Source organism: Nomascus leucogenys, chromosome 13 (genome assembly GCF_006542625.1).
Source record: "Nomascus leucogenys isolate Asia chromosome 13, Asia_NLE_v1, whole genome shotgun sequence".
NCBI classification, from domain to species: Eukaryota; Metazoa; Chordata; class Mammalia; order Primates; family Hylobatidae; genus Nomascus; species Nomascus leucogenys.
In genome coordinates, this window is record NC_044393.1 from 18,726,976 (window position 1) to 18,733,605 (window position 6,630).

Below are 6,630 nucleotides of genomic sequence, written 5' to 3' on the forward strand. Positions count from 1 at the left end.
ATAGCGTGGGCCATCTTTCTTGACCACCGTAACAACCCTGTGAGGTGGGTAAGATCCTTGTTACCAAGAGGGCAACCTGCCCCTAGTGTGTCTGGAGAGTCGAACCTTAATTTCAGGTCCTTGGACATTGGTGATCTTCCTTTGACACCATGTTGCCCAGTACTTTGCTGGGGTTGGGGAAAGGACGCAAACAGGAATTGGTGGTAGTTGGTGCAAACCCTCGCATATACACCATGTGGCCAGGAACCCATTCTTAAGGCTTTATATCAGAGCCCATTTAATTGTCAGAGCTTCACAGAGTAGCTGCTATTAGTAACCCCACTTGACAGATGGGGAAACTGCATCTAAGAGGTTAAATACCTTGCTCAAAGCTACCCAACTTATGTAGAGGTGGGATTTGAACCCCGGCAGTCGGGCTCTAGAGTGCTAACAACTGCACTGCCTATCAAGGGGTTTATATCACCCAAGTCTCCCTCACTGGGGGCTGTTCGTGCCCCCACAAACCCCCTCCGAACCAGTGAGTCTGGTCTCAAATCTCATGTCAGCTTAACTCTCTCTTGAGACTTTGCCACACTGTTTTTCTGAGTCCCATGAGGTTGAGTGGGTCTCTGTTCTCCTAACTTGTGTCTTGTAGAAGGCCCTCACATCTGTTAGATCTGTGCTACTACGGTAGCCACTGGGCACTGTGGCTATATTATAAATTTAAATTAATTATAATTGTAAAAATAAAAATTCTGCTTCTTAGTTGCATTAGCCTTGTTTTAAGTGCTCAATAGCCATATGTGGCTAGTGGCTACTGTATCAGGTGGTGCAGTCACAGAACATTTCCAGTTGCAGAAATTCCTGTTAGGGCTGCTTTGGATGGTGTGAGACTGAGTCAGGACCTCTGGGTTTGGGTTTCAGCTTTTACCAGCTGTTACCTTGTGCTCCAACAGCCTACAGGGAGGCAAGTCAGAGCTTAGCACACAGTAAGTGCTCAATATATGGTGTTCTTATCATCAGTGCCATCTTTTTAGGTAAAGTATGAGTTTAAGAAGACCCCCCAGGAGACTGAGACCATCCTGGCTAACACGGTGAAACCCCATCTCTACTAAAAATACAAAAAAAATTGGCTGGGTGTGGTGGTGGGCGCCTGTAGTCCCAGCTACTTAGGAGGCTGAGGCAGGAGAATGGCGTGAAGCTGGGAGGCGGAGCTTGCAGTGAGCCGAGATCCTGCCACTGCACTCCAGCCTGGGTGACAGAGCGAGACTCCATCTCAAAAAATAAAAATAAAAAGACCCCCATATTATCTATTGATATTTAAAATTACCCCCAAACTTAGGGGCTTATAACAACATAAATATTATCTCACATTGTTTCTGTGAGTCAGAATTCAGGAGCACTAGCTGGGTGATTCTGGCTCCATCTTGTGAGGCTGCAGTCAATGTTAGCCAGGTCTTGCTGTCATCTGAAAGCTTGACTGGGCTGGAGGATCCACTTCCAAGATGGCTCAGTTACATTTCTGACAACTCGGTGCTGGCTATTGGCAGGAGGCCTCAGTTCCTCATTGTGTGGACCCACATAGGGCTGATTGACAATCCTTGTGATGTGGCAGCTGGTTTCTCTCAGAGCAAGTGATCCAAGAGAGCCACCAAGTGGAAGCTACAGTGACTTTTATGACTTAGCTTGGAAGTCACCCACTATCTCTTCCATAATATTGCATGGGTCACACGGGTCAGCCCTATTCATTGTGAGAGGAGACTACCCAGGGGCAGGAGCACCTGGATACAAGACTCATTGGAAGCCATCTTAAATGCTGGCTGACATAATGCCATCAGTGGTGAACTTCAAATAGGGCTTTATCTGTCTGGAGAGCCAACTCTGGTTATTTCTGATAATATATGATATTATTTCTGAGAATTGGGCAGTGGATGCAAAATGGATTTTGAACACTATTGGTCCACTTTTTGTTTGTTAATTTTTTGAGGTGGAGTCTCACTCTGTCGCCCAGGCTGGAGTGCCGTGGTATGATCTCAGCTCACTGCTATCTCTGTCTCCCAGGCTCAAGCGATTCTCCTGCCTCAGCCTCCCAAGTAGCTGAGATTACAGGCATGTGCCACGATGCCCGGCTAATTTTTGTATTTTTAGTAGAGACAGGGTTTCACCATGTTGTCCAGGCTGGTCTCAAACTCCTGATCTCATGCGATCCACCCACCTCGGCCTCCCAAAGTGTTGGGATTACAGGCGTGAGCCACAACACTTGGCCAAAATGTGGGCACAGGTTTAACTAGTTTTCTGTTTGTTTCCAGCCTCGATTAAACTCACTAAATTTAGGGGGAAAATCTCGTGTTTTGGCCCGGTCTCAAACCAGCGACCTTTCGTGGGTGAGGCGAATGTGATAGCCACTACATTACAGAAGCCAGGCGTGGGCCCACTTTTTGTTCATGATCTTGCCAGTCTTCAGAGGCAGCAAAACCATGGGACAATGCCTGCATGGGGTGTGGGAAGGCCTACAAGCAAAACACATCTCCCCTACCTATGATTTGCTATGTTGTCTGGGGAGTAGACAGAATTCTAAGATGGCCTGCAAGATTTCTGCCCTGTATATACAACCTGTATAATTCTCTCTCCTTGAGGACCTGTAAATATGATGGGATGCCACAAGGTTTATGATTAGTTTACATTAGATAGCAAAGGTGAAAGTGCCCATCTGGTGGCAAGCAGCCAGCTGTAGTGGGGGTTTATCACTTTGCTCTCTAAATGCGTTATTGTGCCACCGCTACCCTGCCTGCCTTTGTCCCTTAGGGTCTGGAACAGGGCCAAGCCTGTCTAGGAGGCTATTTTGAGCTGGTCTGTGGCAAAATCTTATAGATGGCTTTGTTTGTTTTTCTTTTTTTAGACAGTCTCGCTCTGTTGCCCAGGCTGGAGTGCAGTGGCACAATCTCGGCTCACTGCAACCTCTGCCTCCTAGGTGCAAGCGATTCTTGTGCCTAAGCCACCCAAGTAGCTGGGACTACAGGTGCACACCACCACATCTGGCTACATTTTGTATTTTTTATTTTTTGAGACAGAGTCTTGTTGTCACCCAAGCTGGAGTGCAGTGGTGTGATCTCAGCTCACTGTAACCTTCGCCTCCTGGGTTCAAGCGATTCTTCTGTCCCAGTCTCCCGAGTAGCTGGGACTACAGGTGTGAGCCACCGCGCCCAGCCTGTTTTTGTATTTTTAGTAGAGACGGGGTTTCACCATGTTGGCCAGGCTGGTCTGGAACTCCTGACCTCAAGTGATCCGAAGTGATCTGCCCGGCTCGGCTTCCCAACGTGCTAGGATTACAAGCGTGAGCCACCATGCCTGGCCACAACCTTATAGATGTATTATGGGTTTCACTTCCCTTAAAACCACTTCCTCTTTCCCTTGCCATCTTCACAGGTCTGTGCCCTACCCAGGGGAAAGCTGTCAGAGAACTTTACTTATGCTGTGGTTATAACTTAGTAGAAGTTAAAAAAAAAAAAAAAAAGAAAGGAAGAGAAACCCCAAGGTCAGTACTTAAACTGGGGAACTAGCTTGTTAATAATGGTGGAACACCAGGCAGCATGAGAGCTGGTAAATTGGAGATTTGGGCCTTATCCTCACTACATGCCCCATCCTCACCCTCTGCAACACACATGTCACCTACACACAGCAGTGTGGTAGAATGAGAATGAAGAGAAACTCAGAGCCCCGGATTTAGTGGTAGGAGTGCAGGATTCGAATCAATTGTAGGCTTTGCCATCTGCTGTGACCTTAGCCTCCTCTCTTGGAGCCTCAGTTTCCCCATCTATAAAATGAGGAGGAAATACTGACTAGGGCCATGATTCTTAACCCTGGCTGCTCACTAGATTCACATGGGAGGGTTTCAAACAATACAGATGCCTGAGCTCCACACTCAGAGATGTTAATAGAATTGTTCCATGGCGTGGCCGGTATATTAATTTTTTTTTTTTTTTTTTGAGATGGAGTTTCACTCTGCTGGAGAGACCCTAGGCTGGAGGGCAGTGGCGTGATCTCGGCTCACTGCAGCCTCCGCCTCCTGGGTTCAAGCAATTCTCCTGCCTCAGCCTCCTGAGTAGCTGGGATTACAGGCGCCCGCCACCATGCCTGGCTAATGTTTTGAATTTTTAGTAGAGATGGGGCTTCACCATGTTGGCCAGGCTGGTCTCAAACTCCTGACCTCGGGTGATCCACCCACCTCGACCTCCCAAAGTGCTGGGATTACAGGCGTGAGCCACTGTGCCAGGCCTGGTATATTAATTTTGATAGCTTGGTAAATGATTCTAATATCAAGAGGACTAAATTAATCCATAAATAGACTTTAGTGTTTGGAAATTCCCTGGAAGTATGTAGAATTCTGTGCATAAACCCCCAAAGGGTCTCCCTCTGTCACCCAGGCTGGAGTGTAGTGGCACAATCAGCTCACTGCAGCTTCCACTACCTGGGCTCCAGTGATCCTCCCACCTCAGCATCCCCCCAGCCCCCTCCCCCGCCCATAGCTGGGACTACAGGCGTGCACCACCACAGTGGCTAATTTTTTTTTTTTTGAGACGGAGTCTCACTCTGTCCCGCAGGCTGGAGTGCAGTGGCGTGATCTCGGCTCACTGCAAGCTCCGCCTCCCGGGTTCACGCCATTCTCCTGCATCTGCCTCCCGAGTAGCTGGAACTACAGGTGCCCGCCACCACACCTGGCTAATTTTTTGTATTTTTTGGTAGAGACGGGGTTTCACTGTGTTAGCCAGGTTGGTCTCTAACTCCTGACCTCGTGATCCACCCGCCTCGGCCTCCCAAAGTGCTGGGATTACAGGCATGAGCCACTGCGCCTGGCCCTATTTTTACGTTTTTTTGTAGAGATGGGAGTCTTTGTTATGTTACCCAGGGTGGTCTCTAACTCCTGGGCTTAAGTGATCCTTGCGCCTCGGCCTACCAAAGTGCTGGGATTAAGGCCCGGTTTTTAAATATAAATAAAATGAGAACTTAATGCTCGGGTGGAGAACAGTGCCACCTGCTGGTTTCACTTTGCATTAGCAATATCTAAATATCTGCCAATGCCATATAATGCAATTCGCTGTTTATTGAGCACCAACTCAACATGCGAGGCATTGTGATGCACCCTTTAGGACATGAAGAGATAAGAGCTCCTTTCCCCATGAAGCTGACAGCCTAGAGGGGACAATGGGCATGTACGTAAAACCTTTGATCCAAAGTGGGCAGCTGCCACGGTCCCACCGAGGTTCTGTGGGAATACAAGAAAAAAGCCTGGGGCCAGGGCTGGCTTCATGGGTCTGCAGCCTGTGCTTGGAAGGGCCCTGTACTTGGTTTCATCATTTCCTGTGGCTGCCTTGAAATTCTTTTTTTTTTTTTTATCCTGTGTTCTGTAGAATTGAAAATCTTTAATAATTTTTGAACAAGTGGCCATTTTGCACTGGGGCCCACAAATTATATAGCTGTTTCTACCTGGAGTAGTTTGGGAAATTTTGGAAGAGGCGACATATGACCTGGCAGGGCAGTAGTGGAGGGAGCGGAAAACAGGAGGTATATGGCAGTGTGGAAGGCGAGGTGAGATCCTTAGGCCTGGGTGACTGGATGGTGTGGGGGAAGGAGCTAGAGCTGGTGCTGCAAGGCAGGTGGAGAGGAAAAGGAGTTTGAGGTTACATGGCTTCAGATTCAGTGCAAGGAAGACCTCCAAGGACAGTTTCAGCAGCTGGAACTCAGAAGCTAGGCCAGGGCTGGAGCTTTGGTCACAGACCTCCAGATGGATACCTTGGTGACACCAAAGGTTATAGGATCCCCTGAGATGGGTGAGGACTAAGAGAGAGCTGTATGGCTGGGCCTGGGCTTTTGGTCCAACCTACATTATTGGCTTCTGGGACTCCTGCCTTGGAGAGTGGTGGAGGAAAACTTCGGGGGCAGGGCTGCACGATGAGTGCTTGAGCCCCAATTCCCCATGTGGTGCGCTATGACACTCTTCTCAGCCTCCTTCCTCCTGGCTGCCTGCTTCATCACCACCATGGACGGTGAATCAGGCGCTCATTTCAGGGACATTTCCCATTCAACTCACTCGCTGCATTCCTCAGCCAAGATTCACCTTCAGGGGCCACAGGCTTCTTCCTCACCCCTCACAGTGGGTTGCAGCCTGCTGATGGCAGATGACAGAACTTAGTCAAGACTTTGGGAAGGCTAAAGAACATACCCCATTTCCTCTCCTCTGGGTATTGTTAGTTTCTTTTTTCCCATGGGACTTTCCATAGCCTGGGGGAGGAGTTTTACAAGAAATGAGCTCTTCCTTAGGAGGGCAAGCTCTTCCCTAGAGGGTTATAACCTGGAACCCACATTTCAGACCAGTTTTCCCATCAGGCACCACCAGAGGCTGGTACAGGTAGCTGGCACACATGATACTTATCTGTGTCCTTGATTCCAATAGCCCAAGCCAGTGTTCTGCCTGTTTTTTTTTTTTTTTTTTTTTTTTTTTTTCCTTCCCTATAAAGCACAGACCAGGTAGAGGGTGGGTAGGTTCGTCAGGAATAGATTGTGATTCTGTCCCTCAGCCCCATGCAAGGAGGTCCCCCTCTCAACTACATTATTGCCCAGTCAATCCCAGGAGTTCTGCCCAGGGCTATCCTG